This window comes from Gymnoscopelus braueri, assembly GCF_963280865.1.
Source record: "Gymnoscopelus braueri genome assembly, chromosome: 15".
Lineage (NCBI taxonomy): Eukaryota > Metazoa > Chordata > Actinopteri > Myctophiformes > Myctophidae > Gymnoscopelus > Gymnoscopelus braueri.
In genome coordinates, this window is record NC_137620.1 from 16,142,196 (window position 1) to 16,165,246 (window position 23,051).

The 23,051-nt window shown below is 40.1% G+C and overlaps 1 pseudogene across 1 annotated transcript in view; it reads left to right on the forward strand.

Annotated features, from left to right (window-relative positions):
• The first annotated feature begins 6,202 nt into the window (after positions 1 to 6,202).
• The window catches only part of LOC308102010 (actin-binding protein WASF3-like), a 66,400-nt pseudogene continuing 49,551 nt past the window's right edge, over positions 6,203 to 23,051 (forward strand). Inside the window, exon 1 of the transcript XR_013934990.1 lies at positions 6,203 to 6,339. The product of XR_013934990.1 is annotated as an actin-binding protein WASF3-like (transcript). The remainder of the gene's footprint in view (positions 6,340 to 23,051) is intronic.

Here is a 23,051-nt window from a genome sequence, read left to right on the forward strand (position 1 = left end):
AGAAATGACACAAATGCGTTCCCGGTCTTAATGGATTAATTTCAAGGAACTTAACTCTGTGAGTGTACAAATGGAACCAAATGGACCCTCAAGGATCCATTCGGTTCCATTTGTACACTCAGAGTTACAGACCTGTAAAGGTCCATTTGGACTGTCCCTGGACCCCACTTTCAGAACCCCTGCCCTGGTATACTATATATATTTTTTTTTGTAGCAAAACAAGCTTTTCACCTTTTTTTTTTACCCCAATATAGTATGACTCTGTCAATAAATGGCTCTAAAAAAATAACCAGAAACCAGTTGTACAAGAGTCTGGGCTAGACGTTTGAGAATGTATCTAGTCAGTTGCATAATAAACATGAACGCATCCTTATTAACCACTTAAGCCCTACAGACAAATAGTGAAAATATCCTATCTACGAGTTTGTAGATCGGCTATTTTCGCAGAATGTTCGCCTATTTTTTCTGAATGTTTGCCTATCATGACATGCCCAGAATAGGGACATTAGGGTTAATGAATCCTCTCAAGACAGATTCTGCCCTAAACATGTGTTGTTGTTGTTAGTAGGAATAAACACAGAAGCACCCGGGAGGAAGTGGACTAAGAAAGGGGAGGAGCCAAACCGAGTTCCTGTCTCTACACAAAAAAGGAGGTGGGAAACTAAGGGAAACAAGTGTTTTTTTTTACCAAATGGGTTCCCAAATTGGGATTCATGTGGTTTAGAAACAAAGAGTTCAGGAATGCATGTACTGTATATGAAACGGATGCATTCTGGTATGTAAACACACAGGAAAAGGTCAGCAGAATGCATCCAGAGTAGATGCATTCTGGAATTGACATAACCCTAGAACTTCCATGTCCAATAATGTGCTGATCAACAGATCAGTGGTAACTTCATCACTTTAATCAGTGGTAACTTAATCACTTAAATCAGTGGTAACTTAATCACTTTAAACCCTATGCATTGTTCACCGAGGGCCCCCAAGGGTCTATCCTCGGCCCACTCCTTTTTTTTTTCATCTAGCCTACACCAAATCTCTTTGCCGAAAATAGCCGAAAATAGTCTATAAGCTCACAACACGTCGCAACGCGACGTGTTGAGAGCTTATAGATCGGCTATTTTCACCAAACGTTCAGCTATTATGAACGTGCCTAGAATAGGGACGCTAGGGGTTAATGTGGTTAATAAGACAGGTTTGCCCGTCTCTTGTACAAGCGATGGCGTCTGGGATCGGTAACTTTACGTTATACAATTGCTGTGTTTTGTTTTGTTTAGTTTTTCTTTTATTTACCATTTTTAATTGTGAATGTATGTCTACAAACACGTCTTCTTGAAATTTATACTATGACTATGCCATCATCCACACAATGTATATTTTTTATTTATATTTCTTTGTGATGCTGCTTTTTATTTATTAAAATATTATTATAATGTGTGCACACGTCTTTTATTGTTCCGGGATGTATTCAAACAACTGTTCCCTGGCAATAGACAACATTAATGTACGAACAAAATTTTACATGAGCATGCTTTTACTTAAAATTGAGGCATTTACCAGACACTCTTAATCCAGAGCGATTTACAGTAAGCAAGGTGAACACAAGGTAATACATCAAATGCTATCTCACATTAGGAACAGCTTAGTTGTATCATAACAAAGGCTGTTTGGTCTTTACAAAAAGCATGATTAAAGGTAGGGCCAGTGATAGTTTTTGGTTAAAACAAAAACTGTTTTGTTAAAATGTTTTAGAACTATAATTGCTATTGAATGTTTGTTCAGTAACAGGCGTCTCCCTGTCTCTCCAGCTCTTTAATAAACAGAAAATACATTTTCAGGCTGGTGACACATTTCAGCCGGCCATTTATCAGCTTCATCTGTATAGTGTTCCAGTTCCAATTTTGTCTGCTCATTTCTTTGTGTCATCACTTCCAATTTCACTTGTTATAATCTGTATCCTGTCTGAGTTCTCTATCCTGATTGGATAAAATTGCTATCCTGACCTGCATTTTCTGTTTGATAAAGAGCTGGAGAGACAGGGAGATTCCTGTTACTGAACAAACACTCTAGCAATCAGAATATAGAGCTAATTAATACACATTTTAACCAAAGAAAATCACTTACCCTACCTTTAAGTATCTAGCGGCTACAGAAACTGTCCAGGTAGAGGTTCAACCCCATCACATAAACATTACAGATTACATGTACTATAATCTGCTCATATTCCAAATTGCTCTGGATAAGCGTCAACAAGATGCTTGGATGTAAAATGTAGAGGTGGAAGAAGTACACAGATTTTATTTTCTTAAGTAAAAGTAGAAATACCACACTGTTACAAGTAAAATGCGCTGTATTAAAATTGTAGTTGAGTAAAAGTACAAAAGCGTTGGCATGAAAATATACTTACTATACCAAAGTAAAAGTAGGTAAAAATACGCACAATTTACGCATTTAGCTGTTCACCCAAAAAATGACTTATTTTCTATAAATTGCACACCCCATGAAGCCTTGAATTCATGGAGAGGTTTTTGTTTTTTTGTCGCGTTCCTAAGCCAATGATTTGATGACTGGAGGAGTCTCTGGTAGGAGTCTCCTATTGACCGATGACCCGATCATCAAATGATTGGCTTAGGAATGCGACAAAAACAAAAACCTCTCCATGAATTCAAGGCTTCATGGGGTGTGCAATTGACAGAAAATAAGTAGGCTAATAGGCTCTATGCACAGCAGCCATATTGGAAAGAAATTGGGCCTCTCCCTTACTTCCTTCACAGGTGTTACCAGTGATTCTAATGAAGGCTCTGTTCCATTCAGTGTAGGACAGTGGTTCTCAAACCTTTTAATTTTTAATGGACCCCCATAACTCTGAGAGTGTACAAATGGTTCCATTTGTACACCCGCAAGAGGCCATTTAGAACCCCCTCAAGGAACCATGAGGGTCCCTGGACCACACTTTGAGACCCACTAGTGTAGCAGAGTGTTTCCAGTGAGCCAACATGCACAATATCAGCACCCTGACTCTGTCTGAACAGAGTGGAACAGAGCCTTCATTAGTATCATTAGTATCATTGGTAACACTTGTGAGGGAAGTAAGAGGAGGCCCAATGTCTTTCCAATATGGTTGCTGTGCATAGAGCCTACAGTATGTTTTGGGTGAACTACTCCTTTAAGTTGAGCGTTGACAACTTCAGCACCCTGGACAGCGACAGACTTATAGTAACACTCAAGTTATGAACAGTGGTGGAAAAGGTACTCACATTTTTTTACTTAAGTAAATGTATCAACAATACTCAATTCAAACAACTGTATCATTTGTGCAGTGGTTAAAAGACAACATACAGTCACACTCACAATAATATAGATACCCAGGTCACTATAAAAACACTAACTACATTTAAAACCACTATTTAAAAGCATGATAAAATAATATAAATGATATGCAACCTATGTGTTTACTAGCGTCCATCAAGTGGAAGGAGAGTCTGTTGTTAAATAGTAAAAATGTTTTGTAATAATTTCAAAATCTACAAAGTAACTAGTACTGTAACTGAAGTTTTCAAATAATTGTAGTGGAGTAAATATTTGCGTCTGAGATGTAGTGGAGTAGAAGTAAAAGTACTGAAAATTGGAAATACTTCAGTAAAGTAAAAATACCTCAAAATTGTACTAAATGTACCTGGCTGTCTACCAAATATCCCAAACATAGAGCAACAGCGCCGCTGAGCGGTGGAAGAGAAGAATAGCACAAAGAGCTCACAATCGTTCAAAACCTAATTACGCAATCTGTCTGCGTGGCCTTAGATAAGTCAGTGGTGGAAAATAACTAAGTAAGTAGGCTACATTTACTGAAGTACTGTACTTCAGTACAATTTTTTACTTTACTGGAGTATTTCCAATTTACAGTAGCCTACTTTCACTTCTAGGCTACTCCACTACATCTCAGAGGCAAATATTGTACTTTTACTCCACTACAATTATTTGAAACCTTTAGTTACTAGCTAATTTGTAGATTTTGATTATTATTACAAAACATGCATTAACCACTTCAACCCTAATTTGAAAATAGCCAATCTAAGCTCACAATGCATTGCAATGAGATGCATTGTGAGCTTGTAAATCTGCTTTTTTCTAAATATTTTTATAAATTTGAAAACTTTTGTACTTTTACTCAAGTACATGTAACAGAGTATTTGTATTTCAACATTGCAGTATTTGTACTTTTTCCACCACGCCTTTGATCATCTTGTGTGTGTACTTGGGTTTCTCCACGTGGTCCCATAGCCCGCAGGGATGGTCACGTTGTGATTGGTGGAGAAGGTCATCATTGTTCGAATAATTTGTCTAATTATCATGGCAATTATAGGCCTACTCGTTTGTAGAAACAAGAAAACAATTATGAATCCTTCTTGTGTTGAGTTGAACCTCGAGCTTGTGTGTGTGTGTGTGTGTGTGTGTGTGTGTGTGTGTGTGTGTGTGTGTGTGTGTGTGTGTGTGTGTGTGTGTGTGTGTGTGTGTGTGTGTGTGTGTGTGTGTGTGTGTGTGTATTTTTTAGCCCCTCACTTATTAAATAAATTACATGTCAGGCCCAATACTTCTTCAGCATTCTACAAATTGCTACAAAACCTGTGATATCCAGTCATTTCGGGGAGAAACAAGAAATTAAAGGGTAAATTTATGTCTGATAAATCATTGGGTCTCAAAGTGGGGTACAGGGTCCCCAGCAACATGTGTTAATACAGCATCACAATAATCAACTTCATCCATTTATACGTTGGCTATTCAAAAATTGCAGATCTACAAGCTCAAAGCTTGTATGTGAATTTTTAAAAAATATATCGAAAATATTTTTTAATAATTTTCTTTATAACATAGCTAGGCCTGAATCTTCTCTTCTACGGGATGGGGGTCCCTGGCACAGACAGATGGGGGTCCGTAGCCAAATAGGCTACATATTATTTTGTGGGTCCTTGACATGAAAAAGTTTGAGAACTGCTTTGCATTATGTCCAGCCATTTTCTCCAAAGCAACGATGACCACATACAGTACATTGGAATAGAATGGGGGTGTTTGTTGGTCACAATCATTTTAACTACTTTGAGCATATTTTATACTTTGGCTATTCAAAATAGCGGATCTACAAGCTCATAGCTGTCACTTCGTGCCGCGCTACGAGCTTGTAGATCTGGAGAAAAAAAGTTAAATCATGAAAATTGGTGCAAATCTTTGAATATAATATAAAGCAAACATTTTTAACTCAAATATTTCCAGGTGTGCACAAAATATTTTTGAGACTGGGGTGCGCAGCCAAATGCATATGATTCTGGGGGGTCCTTGAGATTAAAAAGCTTGAGAACCACTGATATAATAGGCCTATACTTTACATTATGTCCAACCACTTTCCCCAAAGCAATGACCACATCATTGGAACAGAATAGAACAGACTGGGTGTTGGTCTCGGGCTCTCGGCTATCATCGGCTCTTTCGGGTCGCGCACGCGCAGTAGCCTAGCCATGGATCACACGACGGTCGTCTGTCATGACAGTCATGGATGAACTTCAACATGGTGTTTGCATTGTTTCTCCTTTGGCCCGTACATATACATAAACGTTCACATTTCAAATATAAAGGGCTTATCCTATGGCCACGGATGTTACAATTATGTACGGGTTCTCAAAAGTATCCGTATCTTCCGTATTGTTCAATAGAAAGCATTTGAATCTGATCGGCGACCATTTTGTAACGTATCAGAGTGCAATACACCTCCCAACCAATAGGGTTACGTGGTTGAAATTATGGAGGAAATATGGAGAAAATGTGCACCGATCAGATTAAAATGCTTTTTATTGAACAATACGGAATATTCGAGTACGTTTGAGGTGCCGTATGTAATTGTAACATCCGTGGCCATGGGGTAAGCACTTTATAATTGAAATACGAACGTGTATGTAGATGTACGGGACAAAAAGGAAGAAAGTGCAAACACCAGGTTGAAGTTCATCCATGACTGTTATGATGGGACAGTCATGAATCAGGGCTAGGAATAGCCTAGTGGCAGACCCTGGTAAACGAAACGCTGCCTGCATCTCTTTGCTGCCTTGGAAACGAAACGACGTGACATACATGTTCTCACTTCAAAGGCTCTCCTCCTCCTCCTCCTCCTTCCATCCCTCGATCCCTGCTTCTCCCATCATCACCAGCGAGAGGAAAACATGGACATTCTAATATGAAACCCAGACGAGGAGAGGAATAGAAGAGAAGACAAGACACGCACCGACTATTATAGAACACAGAGATAATACGAGAGAGAGATCGGCTCTTCTATAAGCGGCACCCGGCCAGGTAAAGAGCTGCTTTAATCCGCTTTGCATTGCAATGTGTGACAGCCATGGTATGTGTGCGTGCGTGTGTGTGTGTGTGTGTATGCTATAAAGCGTGTGTGTTTGTGTATTATCATGCACGTTGTGTCGTTGTCAGTGCCACGCATTTCGCGTCTGATCTTTAAAAAAATACAACATTCCAGCGGTTTTTTTTTTTGCAGTCACTACAGCACAAGGTTAGAATTAGAAACGATCATAACGTCCATCATTGCTTGTTGGAGATCGCTCCGTGCAGAATCTTTCATTCGTGATTCCATTTTGTCTGCGTGATTCGGCCGGGATTCGAACCGATCGCACACACAGGTGTCACAGATGAGCCCATCATGACCTCACCGGCCCCGATCAGCACGAATCCACAGTATATAGTGAATAGGAGTGGCAGTGGCTTGTGTGACAGAAAAAAAAGGCTTGTGGTTGTGGTGGGTTTTAGTGGCTGTAGGGTTCAGTAGATCACTGGATTAGGGCTGCTGTAGTGATCCAGTGTTCCATTCATCCAGTCAGTGCGATCATCACGTCACCCACTCGACCCTGCAAATCCACCCATTAAATGTTCATTTAATGCTGCAATCTTTCCTTGTTGTATGCCCCACATATTATTTTTAACCAATCTGGTAGAAGAGCATTGGTTCTCAAAGTGGGGTCCGGGGACCCCCAGGGGTCCTTGGGGGGGTTCCAGGGGGCAAGCAAAATGTGTTAATATAGAATCACAATACGTTTAACCTTTTTTACTTTGGCTATTCAAAAATAGCAGATCTACAAGCTCATAGCCCGGCGCTATTAGCTTGTAGATCTGCTATTTTAGAAATAAACTTGAACATTTTTGCAAATCTTTGAATATATATATTTGTTAAAGCAAACATTTGTAACTCAAAAATATTTGTCCCTGCAACTCGTTTTTTTTTAGATGGGGGTCCACAGCCAGATACATATAATTTTGGGGGTCCTTGACATGAAAAAGTTTGAGAACCAATGTGGTAGAGTGTGTTAACCACTTAGAGTGTGTCAACCATCTAGAGATTATCAAGTCTGGAACCTGAGATTGTCTCTGCATTTGCACAGAATTTTTCCCTTCAACACCAAAATCTCTTTGCCATAAATAGCTGATCTACAGGTTCACACTTCACATGCATCACAACGGCGATGCATTGTGAGCTTGTAGATCTGCTATTTTTTGGCCTATATGGATGCTGGGGTTCAAGTGGTTTATTACAATATGGCTAGCTAGTACATCATCGGCAGTGGTTGGATGTGGTCTCCCTTTACTCCTCTGTTGAGAACTGTAGACCCTGGTCGGGTAGAACCCATACTGTAGGCCTTACTGGTTGACAAGTAATACTGCCTGAAGCTCATATAAGCACAGCCTCTCCCCTGGGCCAAGCTAGGGCACAGCCTCTCCCCTGGGCCAAGCTAGGGATTCTGTCTTAAGTTGGAAGAGTGGAAGAAGTTTGATCTTCGACATGGGAGAGACCCAGTTTTTGAATACAAATGGCACCAAATGGACCCACATTTTGGTCTCAAATGGTTAAATTATAATACCGAGGAGGATTCACTGTGTGTCACCCAGTGGCGTAAAGTAACTAAGTACATTTACTCAAGTACTGTACTTAAGTACAATTCTGAGGTATTTTGACTTTACTGGAGTATTTCAAATTGTCAGTACTTTTACTTCTACTCCACTACATCTCAGAGGCAAATATTCTACTTTTACTCCACTACAATTATTTGAGAACTTTAGTTACTTGTTACTTTGTAGATTTTTTTTATTATTACAAAACATACATTAACCACTTCATTCCGGCCATTTGAAAATGCATTGTGAGCTTGTAGATCTGCTATTTTCAAAACATTTTTATACATGTTATACATGTGCAAACTTGTGTAATGGGACATTCTGCATAACGAGTACTTTCTACTTTTGGCACTTTAAGTAGATTTTGAAACCAATACTTTTGTACTTTTAATCAAGTAAATGTTGAATTCTGGACTTTCACTTGTAACAGAGTATTTCTACTTTGCAATATTGATACTTTTACTTAAGTACAATAATGGAGTACTTTTTCCACCACTGGCATTGTCACCACACTGCCAACTTTTCGGTAGTCACGCTCTAAAACTGAAGGGGACATGGTGTTGTTTTTGCCATGGCCCTGGCCTCTTCAGTGATTGTTCTTATTGTGGTGGTGTTGTTGCTGTTATGTTGTTGGGTGGTGTATGGTGTTCCCTACTGTTTGCTGGCTGCTTCCCGCTCAGCCTGTTAACCAGCCTGTTGGAACGTTGTATCCATGGGACTGTATTCATTATTGAATCTATAGGGGCCTGTTTGTTGTGGATGTGGAGAGATTATAATGGTCATATTGTTGCAACTCCATTACAGAGTGAACACAAACAAAGGGTGGTTTGTTGTGGCGAGGTTTAAACGAAAATATGGGCAGTTGAGTTTGTTTGGTTGCTATCTATCTATCTATCTATCTATCTATCTATCTATCTATCTATCTATCTATCTATCTATCTATCTATCTACTGTATCTACAGCAGTGGTTCTCAAACCTTTTCATGTCAAGGACCCCCAAAATGATATGTATTTGGCCGCAGGCCCAAAATATTTTGTTCCAGGGACCCCCAGAAACAAAGATTTGAGTAACAAATGTTCGCTTTAAAGAATATAATTCAAATTTTTGCACAAATGTTCAAGATTGTTCAAAAATAGCAGATCCACAAGCTCATAGCGCTATGAGCTTGTCTATATACCAAAGTATAGAATATGGATAAGGGGTTGAAATGATTGTGACACTTTATTAACTAATTTGGCTGGGGACCCCCTGGAACCCCCTGGTACCCCCCCCCCCCCCCCCCAAGGACCCATGTGGGTCCCCGGACCCCACTTTGAGAACCAATGATCTACAGTATCTATCTATCTATCTATCTATCTATCTATCTATCTATCTATCTATCTATCTATTAGTGATGTGCGGGTCGGGTTTTTTCATGACCCGCCCCGCCCCAACCCGCGACGGAACGCGACCCGCCTCAACCCGCCCCGCGAACCCATATATAAATCTATGGCTCAACCCGCCCCGCGACCCGCGGTGGGAATATATATATATATTATATAGCGCTCTTTTAAGTACCCAAAGTCCCTTTAAATGTCTACAGTAGCACAACATTGTCATGGGCTGAATAAACAAGCATGTTGGTCAAAATAGGTTTTTTTTTTTTTTTTTTCGTGGAGAGCGGCTGACCCGCTCACCCTCAGCCCGCATAATTTTCTCTGAAATCCTGACTCGACCTACCCGCGCCGCGGGTTGACCCGCGGGTCCCGCGGGTTACGGGTCGACCCGCTCATCACTACTATCTATCTATCTATCTATCTATCTATCTATCTATCTATCTATCTATCTATCTATCTATCTATCTATCTATCTATCTATCTATCTATCTATCTATCTATCTATCTATCTATCTTTGATTGTTCTACCGATTGTGATATTTATTGATCTAACTATCTATAAAGCAGTAATGTAATGTTAACTCTAACGTGAGCAGTATTGAAGTGGCACACTCATTCTGTCTACAGCAGGTTAAGTAATTCTGTTTCAGCGTAGTCACTTTATTTAATAATACCATAACGGGCCTATATATACTGTGAGATGCCCAAACCACTCGGATGATTAAATTAGTTGTTATGTCTGGGACAGCAGTTTGTATGCTGTTTGATGTTTAATGTGATCCGTCGCTAATCAGGTTTCATTAAAGTGAAAGATGGAGGGATAGACGCAAATTGATGAAAACGCCACCAGTCACATACTATATCACTCCATCAGCTAAATGGATGTGTACACCTGGTAATCAAAAGAGTCTGGAACCCACGTATTTCATTCCTTACTGATCATTGTCAAACCAATGCAATATTATTTGATGCACAACTCGGTGGTTCTCAACTTTTTCATGTCATGGACCCCGATATGTATTTGGCCGCAGACCCCATCTGGAAAGATTTTGTGTCGGGACCCATTTTCAATATTTTTCAAAAAGGGTAAAAAAAAAATACAGATGTAAAAACTTGCAGTTAAGCTTGTAGATCTGCTATTTTTGAATAGCACAACATATAAATGGATAAAGTGGAACCCCCCCCAAGGACCCCTGGGGGGACCCCACTTTGAGAACCATTGGCATAGCAAATGAATCTCTCCGGAGTAGGGCTACAGCACTGTACACTCTCTGTAACTGCGCCTCACAAAAGTTGTGACAGTCACAGGAAGCTGTCATCTCTTTGTTTGCCATTTCCGTTCACGAAAATACATTTTAAAGTATTAAAAATATATATTTTTGAATTTGCATTTCTGCTAAGCAGCAAGCCACATAGGCTTCAACTAATTTGATTACAGTAGGACTAATTTATGTGACTCTGCAAAGGCGAAATGTAAGTGTGTGTGTGTGTGTGTGTGTGTGTGTGTGTGTGTGTGTGTGTGTGTGTGTGTGTGTGTGTGTGTGTGTGTGTGTGTGTGTGTGTGTGTGTGTGTGTGTGTGTGTGTGTGTGTGTGTGTGTGTGTGTGTGTGTGTGTGTGTGTGTGTGTGTGTGTGTGTGTGTGTGTGTGTGGGGAATTGCTTTATTTTCCCAAACACTGTTAATAGGTGGAAGCATTTGAAACAGTGTGAGCCAACAGTCTTTCTCAGGAGACTAGGCTACAGCTAATTGTAGTGATACAATGAGGTCACACACATACCGAAGGTCTTGCTAGAAAGCGTGATACGCAGCTCAACTCATTAGGAATATTTAAATATAGTTTCATTTACCCTCAGCCCCATGAATTATGAGGCATTAAGCCCTATCTTATTATAGTTTTCTAGTTGTAAAATGTTTGAATCTTTTTTTCCCCCCATAATGACATGCCTTTAAATATGGACGCCAGAGTAAATGACGCACACGTTATTTATGGTTCACTTAGCCTATTTTGTCTATAGTGCAATTCCTGAAGTTTTATTTATAAACACAGCTTATGAAGTGAGCTTTGGAGTACCCTTCTTCTCTCTGTCCATTCATTGCGTTGAAGCCTGTCCACTTGAACTGTGCAGAACTGGGTTGGCAGGAAATTCAGGGCAAAGCTATCTCGACAAAGGCTACCGCTGTTGCCCGCAGGCAGATCTGATGGTACTAGAGACATTGGGACTGGATAAAGTGCAGGACAGATTAACAGTAGGGTTGGAGGGTTGGAGGTACTTCAATGCACTTCATTCACAAATTGCATTTTCCCGCAAGTTAACCCTTTCTATCCGGGAACGCATCGGAGTCATTTTACATTATTTTATACTTTGTCTTTTGCTATTCAAAAATAGCAGATATACAATCTCATAGTGCTGCACCGAGTGCCGCACTATGAGCTTGTAGAGCTCATAGTGACTTGAAAAATCTTGAAAATGTGTGCAAATCGATGAATATATATATATTTTAAAGGGAACATTTTTGACTCAAATCTTTGCTTATGGGGGTCCATGGAACAAAATATTTTCAGATGGGGGTCAGCGGCCAAATACATATATATCATTTTGGGGGTCCTTGACATGAAAAAGTTTGAGAACCACTGATATAGCAATCAGCAATAGTTTTTTTTCTTCTGAAAAATGTCCCCGGACTGAAGGGGTTAAACACTGTTGGCACCAGATGGCTGTTGACTTTATAACATGATTGGGAGGGGGCGTTATGTGCTGCTAATGCTGGCAGGTGCACTTGTTTTCTCTCTCTGCACTTCTAATTGAATTGTCAGAATTTCAATAGACTTTTTCATGGCAGCCATATTGATGTAAATAATTGTGTACATTACTTCCTTCACAGGTGTTACCAGTGACACTAATTAAGGCTCTATTCCATTTAGCCCTTTTTCCAGTGAGCCAACATGCACCCTGACTCTGTTTGACCTGAATGTATCAGAGCCTTAATGCATTAAGACCGGGAACGCATCTGTGTCATTTTAACATTTTTTTGGCTATTCAAAAACTAGCAGATAATGCGAACATTTCTAACTCCGATCTGTGCTTCTTGGGGGTCCCTGGAACAACATATTTTGTGATGAGGGTCCGTGGCCAAATACATATCATTTGGGGGGTCCTTGACATGGAAAAGTTGGAGCACTACTGATCAACATACTGTTAGACCCATTAAGACCGGGAACGCATCTACAAATGTCTTCTAAATCATAACAGCTTTCTGAAAAACGTATGTTTCTATATCAGTGGTTCTGAAACTTTTTCATGTCAAGGACCACCCAAAATGATATGTGTTTGGCCGCCGACCCCCATATCAAAATATCTTTGTTCCAGGGACCCCCCAGAAGCAAAGATTTGAGTTACAAATGTTGGCTTTAAAAATATATATATTCAAAGATGTGCACACATTTTCAAAATTTTTCAAAAAATAGCAGATCAGCAAGCTCAGTGTATTCTATGCTATTTTTGAATAGTCAAAGTTTTAAATAATGGTTATAGCTAAAATTCAAAAGGACACAGATACGTTCCCGGATTGAATGGTTTAATTAGCATCATTAGTAACATTACACAACACAAACTATTTGTCTATAGGGCTGCCATGAAAAAAAGACCTAATCAGTCCACCCTCAAACCAAGGATGCTGTCCTGTTCAGTCTGTTAACATATCATTTTCAAGATTGAATGATTCAACATCGAACAAATAGCTTGTTCCTGTCGGATTTTTAAATGTAATTGAATCCGACTTGACTCCCAAGTACGACCACATGATCATCACGTCAACAAATATCAAAGACGGAACGCATCGCAAATTAGCAAACTCATGCGCCGAATTGACCCTCGGCGCTCAGACCGACGCGCAAAGGGATAATGAACAGAGAGAAGGTCACGAGATATAAACCCAGACAGACAGGGGGGATTATAAGACCCTGACACGAAGCGGAGGCAATCTTTATCACCCTGAAGGGGTTTTATTTCCCAACAATGACCTGCTCGCCCATTCATTATCTCGCTTGTTACATGCTGTTTAGTAAAGCATAATAATACATTGACACACAATGTAACAACAAATGATTATATTGACTTTTAAAAGGATTGTATTGCTTGCGTCATGACAGATCGTGCCAGGGGCATCCAGTGCAACAGGTCTGCTCTCAAAACTCTGGCACTAGGAAGGAAGTGTTGATTAACCTATTCAATCCAGGAACGCATCTGTATCATTTTAGATTTGAGCTATAACCATTATTTTATACTTTGGCTATTCAAAAATAGCAGATATACAAGCTCATAGCGCGGCACCGAATACCGCACTATGAAATTGTAGAGCTGCTATTTTTGAAAAATCTTGAACCTTTTGTGCAAATATTTGAATATATATATATATATATTTTAAAGTGAACATATTTGACTCAAATCTTTGCTTCTGGGGATTCTACAAATGTCTTCTAAATCCTAACAGTTTAAAAAAAATACATATACTTATGTTGCTATAATATTAGTGGTTCTCAAACTTTTTTCATGTCAAGGACCACCCAAAATGATATGTATTTGTCTGCAGACCCCCCCCCCTCCCATCTTAGAATATTTTGTTCCAGGGACCCCCAGAAGCAAAGATTTGAGTTAAAAATGTAACGCGGCACTGAAGCTCTATGAGCTTGTAGATCTGCTATTTTGAATATGTTTTTACATTTTTCTCTTTTTTTACATTTTTAACTCAAATCTTTGCATCTGGGCGTCCCTGGAACTAAATAATTTTGAGATGGGTCACACACAGAGCTCACACACTGAAATACTCATGAACAAACAAACACAGCATGCTGGAATATGGACCAGAGACATGGATGTGCCTGAACTGAGTAGAAACATGAGTGTGTTTATTATGCTCACATACTGTTTTTATTCATGCTCACACGCAGAAATGCACAAGTGCACAAGTGCACGCGCGCACACACACACACACACACACACACACACACACACACACACACACACACACACACACACACACACACACACACACACACACACACACACACACACACACACACACACACACACACACACACACACACACACACACACACACATACATACACACACACACACACACACACACACACAGTTGACCGGTCGATGCACTTCCACATGTGCATTGACCGTTGGAATATGCAGGGAGTGAGGAAGCCAATTATTCTTCACTTTCCCCAAATTTAAGCAGTTTATTAGCATTTTCACCGCAGGCTATGGGATCTATATTCACAGTCCCCGCAGGCTATGGGATCTGTAATTACGGTCGCGTTCCTATATTGGATTGGATGGATGGTGGGTGGAAATGCGGGGATGGACTAGTAGAATATAAAGCAAACAGATACAGATTTGTGTTACTCGGTTGTGTGATTCTGCATATGTTTTGGAATCAATGATTCCCAATTCCAGATAGGAACAAATGGTACTACTGCCAGGTTTTCATCCTACCAGGTATAGTTAGTCCACCATTCGATGGCTAGAATCACAACCTGGACACCGGGTGAATGCCATTAAGATGCTGGTAGCATAGGAAAACCCGCAGTACCACTGCTTTAGCCTTTAGACCAGTGGTTCTCAATCATTTAAATTTCAAGGACCCCCAAATTGACACTTATTAGCCCGCCGACCCCCATTTGAAAAGATATACCAGTGGCCCCCATAAGAGAAGATTTTTACGGCTCTAGCAGTGATTTTCAACCATTTTAATTGCAAGGACCCCCAGTTTGACATGCATTAGGCTACGGACCCCCATTTAATGTCATTTCTACAGTATCTATCTGGGACCCCAATTCATATCGTAAAATCAATGTTAATTTAACTCTGAGAGTGTACAAATGCGGGTCCATTTGGTTCCATTTGTACACTCTCTGAGTTACAGACCCATAAGGGCCCATTTGGTTCCTAACTATCTATCATTTAGCTGGGGACCCCCTGGAACTCCCTCAAGGACCCCTGGGGGTCCCCGGACCCCACTTTGAGAACCACTGCTTTAGACAACATCTGAGTTCATGCTTTTTTCATGTGGAGAACACACTTCTTTATATAGGCCCTGTCCAAATACTACCGTACAAGATGGATTGCACATGCTGTACTGTACAATGCATCTTAAATTATAAAAACAAGACGTGAGCCTCTTTTATGTTTTTCTATCTGCGTGAGTTCAGACCTGATGAAATCCACAGTGAGGTATTTCCCCACTTCACAAAGATGTGAAATCCGAGTACAATGGGTTGATTACGGCCTTTGTCTCTTTGCCTCATCTGCTGTTTGTTATAGTAAATCTATTGGCTCCAGCCTTTGTATTTGTCTCTCTGGTTGCTCATGTTTGGCTGGTGCTGAGCAGTATCTCTGGGAGAAGCAGAGAGAAAGAGGAGATATGGATTACTGCCGCAATGCCAGAGCTCTGAGTCGTCATAACTTCATTAATTTGCACACATTACTTAATTTAAAAGGTTAATTGTTTCTTTCTTTCCATTATCCCCCAGAGTCTCCAATCACATTAAAAACCCCACTTTAATCTCATGTACTGTATGTAGGAGGGTAGCGCTCTACAATTAAGCCTCGTTCAATTGTGTAATTATGTTGTATGAATGAATCACGCCAATTTGAGTTGATTATAGAATAATCACATATCAGCAGTACTGAAACCAGAGACCTCATTAAAAAAAGAAACTTAAACAAAACAAAAACTAGAGGGTGTCAAAAAAGTACTAATTAAGCCATACAAAAAAAATATATATATAATTAAAAAAATCTAAACAAACATTGTTGAAAATGGTCACCTATATAATGACATTCCCAAAATAGGTACACCATGTTGAAAGTGGCTAATGAATGTTTTGCTGCAGACAAGAAAACGTGTCTATAATCAGCGCCGATCTAAAATCAGACAAATCTGAAACAAATACAAAAAGGGTTAGAGGGTAGAGAAAATATCTACTCTGTCGGGTGGAAATGAACCTCATATGGCATGAAACAGTTATTTTTCAGGATTCAAATAAAAACGTATAAAAAGTAGCAGATCTACAAGCTTGAAACGCGACACTGCTACTTTTTATGCTTTTGTGTGACGCTATTGTATGATCACGTTACGAAAAAACATAAAAAAGTTAAAGTATAGGTTTTTCCCCACAGCAATGATATATGCATGAAAGAACTGAATTTGAGGTTAAATGCGAACATATAAGTTGGCCATCCCCTGAGGGACCCCAAATGATGCCCAAGACTGAAACATAATATCATTTAGAACACCGCTCTAGTGGTCAAAATAGTTTAAATGTTGATGAGAGGATTCCAAATTCTCCCAACAAGAGCTCTCTCTGTTCCCCCACATCAAGACAAATAGCCAGAACACACAGTAGCCAAGCTGTCTTCATCATCATCTGCCATTATCTATAACAAACTTTAACATTTTAGTGCTAGCGGCTACAGCCCTGTAGAGGGGTGTCATCATGTTGAAAACAAGTTGCCTTTTGAGATACAAGTTCCTCAGCTGACTTGACTGTCTGTTGCTTGAGGAGTTTATCATCTGCCCTGTGAGGCTACCGGTTGGAATAAGAACTGTGTTCTCTAATAGAAGCTACAGGCTGGTTGGAATAAGAACGGTGTTCTCTAATAGAAGCTACAGGCCGGTTGGAATAGAAATGGCCATTTGGAGACATTATTAACCGGTAACCGTTAGGCCTTACCGGTTAATTAACCATTAACTATTTTGGGGCTAGTGAAAGTTGCAGGTATGGTGTGTGTGATATGAAATGTGAGCTTACCACAATCACAGTAATCCTTCAGCGCATCACTTCCGGTTGGTGCGACTATGTTTTCATTCCCACTAACAATATTTCTACACGGAACACTAACACCACTTCTCCCAGAGAACATGGATCGTTTTGGTTATAAGCCCACTTGTTTCTATGATGAAAGAGTAAGTTAAAATGTGAATATCTTTCCGTGGTTTTGTCTGCTCCGCGGACGCTATTGTTAAATTAGTTTCGGTTTGTTTCGAGGGGGGAAGGATGGACGGACACGTGAATCCCGCCCACTACATTTGATTGGGTAAAGCGCGGCCCGCTTCCTGATCTGAAGGCACGCCCATGCACACATGTTATGACGAACCTCACCGACAGATTCCAACGCAGTGCAGAATCTGTTCTTGAGAGATTAATTCTAAGATAGCATCTTTCTTTCTTCTTTTTTTACGGTTAACCATTAACCGCTAGTAGTAACCAGAGCCATTCAAGGAGAGTTGCGTCACCTCCGTTCACTTAATTTACCAATGGGTTACCAATTTCTTAACGGTTAACGGTTGGCCATCACTATGTCGTAATAAGAACTGTGTTCTCTAATAGAAGCTATCGGTTGGAATAAGAAATGTGTTCTCTGATAGAAGCTATCGGTTGGAATAAGAAATGTGTTCTCTGATAGAAGCTATCGGTTGGAATAAGAAATGTGTTCTCTGATAGAAGCTACCGGTTAGAATAAGAACTGTGTTCTCTGATAGAAGCTACCGGTTAGAATAAGAACTGTGTTCTCTGATAGAAGAAGCAGAGTGTGATTAGAATTCCAGATGACGAACTACGTCTATATTCCAGGAGAGCCTCTTGTTCCCCTGGGTAAAAACTGCATTAACGCTAATACCTTTTGCAGACTTTTACACACACATGCTGTAGACCAGGGGTCTCTGATGTTGTTCAGGCCAAGGACCCCTTAGCTGAGAGAGAGAGAGAGAGAGAGAGATGAAGCAGGGAGCCCCATTACATAGGCTATTGGATTTATGTTAAATGTGTGTTTTCAGACATTTAACACACTTAAACCATCAATACCTGGTAACCTTGACCTTTGGCTCTGCACCAAACCTCTTTGGCGAAAATAGCCGATCTACAGGCTCTCAACGCCTCGCGCTGCGAGGCGTTGAGAGCTTGTAGATCTGCTATTTTCGGCTACTGTTCCCCTCAGAATAGTGATTCAAGGGTTCAAGTGGTTAGTGTAAAAAAAAGTATTCGTGAGGACATAAACATTTTAGTATGATATTTAATAAATGCCATTTGAAGTTCTCTTGCTATTTTAACCCTAACCCCTAAAGCCTGAGTTACGCTTGGTCGCGTGGCAGTGTCTCGCACCGAAACCAGTCGATCTACAAGCTCACAACGTTTCACAGTGCGGTGCGTTGTGAGGTTGTAGATAGTTGCACGACAAAGGTTTGCAGCTAAGCATACATAAGGCATGACTCCAACCCAAACCCCTAAACCTAAACTCTAAATACATAATAATCCTATAATTCTAGCCCCAAGTCCCCAACATGAATCTTTTCCTAGTTGTAAGCCAGAAAATGTTGTTTAACCATAAAACAACCGTTTCTCTTATGAGGAACAGGAAACATTATCTTAAAGGAGTTGTTCACCAAAAAAATTACTTATTTTCAATCAATTTTACACCCCATGAAGCCTTGAATTCATGGAGATTGTTTTGTTTTTGATGAATTCCTGAGCCAATAATTTGACGACGGGTCATTGGTCAATGGAGACTCATTAGGAGACTCCGCCGGTCATCAAATTATTGGCTCAGGAATGCAACAAAAACAAAAAAATCTCTATGATGGGGTGTGCTCATGGGGTGTGCAATTGATTTGAAAATAAGAAATGTTTTGGAAAATAAGAAACTACTCCTTTAACAATGTCTATTCTACTTGTGGGGACATTTGGCCTTCAGAAGTAATACGCACGCTCACACACACACACGCACGCGCACACACACGCACACACACGCACACACACTCAGATCGGGCTGTATCCGTTCCCAGTGCTGCTGCTCCATGCTGCATTCCTCCTTCTCTTTGGGTGTTTTCTTTTCTTTGAAGGAAAGATGTAAAGGGGAAATACATGGTTCTGTCATTCACTTCATTCAGATTCCTCTGATCCACCCCACCACCCCTCCCCTGACACACAACAAGCACACCCTTTAAACACATTTCACCTTTACTTTGTGTCTTGTTGTTTTGGCTCCCTGCTGGGCACCGCGGTTAGGCTAATGGTTAGCATTAACCCCATTAAAGGCGAGAGGGATTGCTTCCTCGGGGGGCCACTTTAAACTGAAAGATGTGTCAGCACGTTTGGAGACGCCATTTTGACACTGTTAGCAACCTGGATAAGTGTCTGCTCTAGCCCATTAAAGTCGGGAACGCTTAGATTTCTTTGGCTATTAAAAAATCGCAGATCTACAAGCTCATAGCGTGGCACCACAAGCTTGTAGATCTGCTGTTTTTGAAAAATCTTGATAATTAGTACAAATCTTTGAATATGTTTAAAGCAAACATTTTAACTCAAATCTTTGCTTCTGGAGGTCCCTGGAACAAAATATTTTGAAATGGGGGCCCGCGGCCAAATACATATAATTTTGGGGGGTCCTTGACATGGAAAGGTTTGAGGACCACTGACATAGAAACATACGTTTTTCAGAAAACTGTTAGGATTTAGAAGTAAATTTGGCCTCAGTTGACAGGTCTAAATGCGTTAATATCAGTCATTCATAAGGCTTTACTACACGTGGTTCTCAACCTTTTATGGATCAGGGCCCACTTTGAAAATCTTGAAACTCCTCAAATGTCATGTAAAGGTTGTTAGAACGATGTCAAACAATAATGTAGACTGTTGAATTCTATCTTATCTGCAGTGGGAACACATTCCACTGTCTCATTCCCAATTTATTTTTAAACTTTCCTCAACACCAAGATCTGATTGCTTTATTTTCCTTGCAATAAGGATTCTGATGATACCTGAACTTGCATATCGGTTGATTCCGAGTACTAATCCGATACCAGTCTGTAACAAAATAGATGAATAAAAGTAGGGATGTCACCAAATTGATCGGGTCTACTTCTAGTTTTAAGTCCTCTCTAAAGAGTTTTCTAAATACCACATGGTCTTGACTTTTTAAACATAATATGCTTGTTGTCAATCAATCAATCAATTAATCAATCCATCAATCAATACTTCCCCCCCAAGATATGAACATAAGGTAAAATAAGACCAGATTAGATAAGATAAGCCACTGCAAGGAAAGATAATGTAGGCTATTATCTCTCTCTCTCCAGGACAAAACTGGGTTAATGCAGCAAGAGGGGACAGTTATAACTCTATTCAACCACTATACTGCATGGGTCTTCAACAGGGGGTCCTCAGAGTTATTTCAGGGGGGCCGCCAAATCTTTGTGTGATAGGAACTTTTTTTGTTACACTAAACACTTGACTCACTATTCTGAGGGGAACATTGGCCGAAAATAGCAGATCTACAAGCTCGCACAACGCCTCGCAGGTGAGCTTGTAGATCGGCTATTTCCGGCAAAGAGGTTTGGTGTAGAGGGGGAAAAAAGAGCAGACCAAGTACAGAGCCAAAAGTCAAGTATCAAGGGTTTAAGTGTTTTTATTTATTTATATTTTTTATGAAGCTATCTATGAAATCAAATCTGCAATACAATTTTTAAAAGACCGAGATCGCATCTGTGTCATTTTAGATTTCTTTGGCTATGAAAAATAGCAGATCTACAAGCTCATAGCGCCACGCTATGAGCTTGTAGATCTGCTATTACAAAATATATATATATATGTTGTGCAAATCTTTTGAATATATGTCTTTATATATATTATTTTAAAGCAAACATTTGTAACTCAAATCTTTCATGTCAAGGACCCCGAAAATGATTAGTTTTTGGCCGCATGAAAATACAGAAGTTAAAAAATAGAATGTGTCAGTTTCCGTGGAAACGCACTGCCTCTGCTCTGCTCAAAACTCCCCTGAAACAAATCACTGTCTTTGACCTTGCTGAGTTGAGCTCTGCAGTCTATTGTCTCATTCTTATGTAAAATGAAAGCGAGGTTTGGGGCAGTGGTTCTCAAAGTTGGACCCGGGGACCCCCAGGGGTCCTTGGGGGGGTTCCAGGGGGTCCCCATGCAGCAAGAGTAGTTAATATAGCATCACAATCATTTTAACCACTTTATCCATTTGAATGTCTGACTGTGTTCACAGATTTAAGCCTATAGTCCACACGTACACAAGTATTTTAACCCATTAAAACCGGGATAGCATCTGTGTCATTTTAGATTTTAGCGTTGGTTATTCAAGAATAGCAGATATACAAGCTCACAGCGCGTCACTTCGTGCGGTGCTGCTTGAAAGTGTGATAACTATACCGATTTAGAAGGCATTTGTAGAATCGGCCTCAGGTCTTAATGGGTTAAAAAGCTGAATTCTTCCTCCTTCATAAAAAATGTGTTATAAAACCACTATCCATCACAAAAAAAGATGTGACTGTCATCGCTAGACTGTCCATTGACAGCCTGTCAACACTAGACAGAAATGACAAATTTACTCTGTGCTCTCTAGAATCTAGATAACTCAATAATACAATCATATCAGAGTGCACATCAAAAAAACAAGAGACCAGAGAACAATATGTGATATGTCTTCTTTTATTGTAGCTGAACCGATTATTTTGACAAAGGTTGCAAAAATGAAAACCCGGCTCTCATGACTTCAATGCATTCCATCACTCTTATCGGCTACAGTTTGTCTCTCAGTGCCAGAAACATAATATCAATATTGTCGCTGTTGGGCAGAAACCTCGTATCTCCATATTTCAACTTTTTATGTTTTTTCTTAATGCATTAAGACCGGGAACGCATCTGTATCAGTTTAAGATTTATTTGGCTATTCAAAAATAGCAGATCTACAAGCTCATAGCGATCTTTGAATATATATGTGTTAAAGCGAACATTTGTAACTCAGATCTGTGCTTCCAGGGAGGTCCCTGGAACAACTTATTTTGAGATGGTGGTCCGCGGCCAAATACATATCATTTTGGGGGTCCTTGACATGGAAAAGTACACCACTGATATATAGCAACATTACTGTTAGGATTCAGAAAATATTTTTAGATATGTATTTGGCCACAGACCCCCATCTCAAAATGTTTTGTTCCAGGGACCCTCTGTTTGTGCCAGAGAGTCAGGAAGCTCTGTACCAGATTTGTGTTGTTAAAATGTTTTGAACAATATTCAAAATGTTTCGCATTTTATTCCTAGATTTGTTTGAAAATAGCAGATCTACAAGCTCACAACGCGTCGCATTGTGACACGTTGTGAGCTTGTAGATCTGCTATTTTAAAATAGCCAATGTATATAGGTTTAAAGTGCTCATGTGATGTGGCCGATAGTCGTCTCTTGTTTTCATGGAGCTGGTTGCTAATTTCTCTCACAAAATCTGGCAACACTGGCTGAGATGGCTGTGCCTTACTCAGCGATTGGTTGTTGCCATGGTGATTATAGATGAGGTTGGCGTGCCGTTGCCATGGGCGTTGTCTGGCTGTGTGTTTACAAATGTTTTATCAATCAAGTTATCGATCCGCTGTTGACCTCGGCCATCAGCGCACGCGCGTGCACGTGTGTGTGTGTGTGTGTGTGTGTGTGTGTGTGTGTGTGTGTGCACAGCTGTGTTTGCATGGGTATGTTGAATTTAGACTTGGGCACCTTTGCAGCGCAAACTGTAAGTTAAGTCAAAACTCAATAACCACAGTAGCAAAAATAATAAAGGTCTGCTCCGAACAGTATCTACACAACAAATAAACAAGCTCACAAGCTTGTAGATCTGCGATTTTTAGTGTTTTGCTACTGTATTTGA